The sequence below is a fragment of the Struthio camelus genome, chromosome 8 (assembly GCF_040807025.1).
Source record: "Struthio camelus isolate bStrCam1 chromosome 8, bStrCam1.hap1, whole genome shotgun sequence".
Taxonomy (NCBI): Eukaryota; Metazoa; Chordata; class Aves; order Struthioniformes; family Struthionidae; genus Struthio; species Struthio camelus.
Genome location: NC_090949.1, coordinates 31,678,622 through 31,680,314, shown reverse-complemented (window position 1 = coordinate 31,680,314; position 1,693 = coordinate 31,678,622). Strand labels below are relative to the sequence as shown.

The following is a 1,693-nucleotide window of genomic DNA, read 5'->3' as shown; positions in this document are numbered from 1 at the left end:
AAAGTACACCAAGACAAATATGGGCTTTTCACTAGCACAGAGGCCTTACGCTCAGGAGATTGGGTTTTGTTTACTGCTTCCGCCACAGAAGTTTTACATGAGTCCTTTCTCTTTATCTCTGTTGTATGTCCTGTCCTACATGGAAAATGAATTTTTGTCTGTCACAGAGGAGATGGGAGGATAAAAAAGGGCTGAGAACTGCCAAGGTACCCTCTCTGGTCTGCTCTCACTTGAGTTGCCTGAGCAGCGCAGCATTAACATTTACAGGTTTACCTGTTCCATGAGCTCCAACCTCATTGCAATGTGATTTACCCTTGCTCATGAAGTGCTGCATATTTTAGACTAGGCTTTATGTTAAACCCATGAACCATGTCGGTAGTTTCATTCTGAGGCTTTAGAAAGTAATTGGCATGCTTCAATTTCAAATTATTTAAGGCAAACTGATAAGCTATATTTACATGTGGGTACTTATTCTACCTTCCATTCAAAATCCAAGCTGAGACGTAAAGGAAGCCAAATCTGTGTCGCAGGTTGTGATTCAGATCAGTATGCAGCCTTCAGAAAAAACAACCATTTTAATGTATTTTAAAGAAAAGAGTCAAATCTGGTTGGGAAAAAAAATCTCCCATCAGTTACCAGTCTTTTGTTATATTACCAATCTGCTTGCTACAGAATCAAAGCCAGATGTTTTGATTAATAGCAAAGATTTTCTCTCTAGGGATACCTATCTATCTGATGGGAACTAATTACCCCTGACACAGACAGCTGTCATAAAGAAAATTGAACCTTTTCTTGTTCTCATCATATGAATTTGAGGAATGTCCTAAAGGAAGAGGAGGAAGAATTCATGGGGAATGCTATCCTTCAGTTTGCCTCCTCTTCTCCTTTCAAGAAGAACAATCATCAGCAAGAAGCAGTGAAAACTGCAGATGGCATGTAAGAATAAGTGTAATTTGCGCTTATGAAATAAACAGATCCATTTGCCATGGAAAAGAGCTAGTAAAGAAAATCAGTGAAGCAGGCCAGTTTTGCTCAAAGGTACTCTTCACATGGTAAGTCTGATCAAAGTGGTCAGAGTCTGATTGTCAGATGGCAGTAAGCAGACCATGACATTGCTTTACGTGCTCTTTCTGTTTCAGAACCGCTCCTTAGAGGAACCTCAACTTCTGTGGTGTTCAGAATGTTTCCAGAAAAGAGAAAACAGAGAAAATGCAAGTTTGACTTGACTTTTTATGTTCCTAATATATTAACTGTTTTCCTTTCTCTTTTTGTATGTCTTTTGGTAATGAATAAATGCTTTAGTGCATTCAGAATAGGCAAGAAACATTTGATGCAATATCTGGATCACATTCCATTAAAATAGCCCTCTACAGCTTTAATGAACATTTCAACTTTTCTGAATGTGAGGCACTTCCTTATACAACAGATATTCATGGTACTCCAGCAATGCCATCCTACAGCTCTCATAGGATGTTACCCATATCTTTCACTTTAAACATTAAACAGCTCCCTGCCTGCTACTCTCAGTTAGACGTGTACCCAAGTACCAGAGCCACCTCCCTCCTGGTGCTGTGCAAATGGTGTATTGCTTTGGTAAAAAGCAGAATGAGCTAGAAAAGAGTTGTGAAGCAAAATTATCAACAGGTTTTATAATGGATAGTTTGGGATCCTTGCTTACTTATATCACTAACAA

At 38.9% G+C, this 1,693-nt stretch overlaps 1 long non-coding RNA gene across 1 annotated transcript; it reads left to right on the top strand.

The window, feature by feature from the left end:
- The first annotated feature begins 663 nt into the window (after positions 1-663).
- LOC138068053 (uncharacterized) lies at positions 664-1,313 on the top strand. The gene is made up of 2 exons (XR_011142616.1): positions 664-1,052; positions 1,140-1,313. It is a non-coding gene; the product is annotated as an uncharacterized lncRNA (long non-coding RNA).
- Positions 1,314-1,693: the final 380 nt, after the last annotated feature.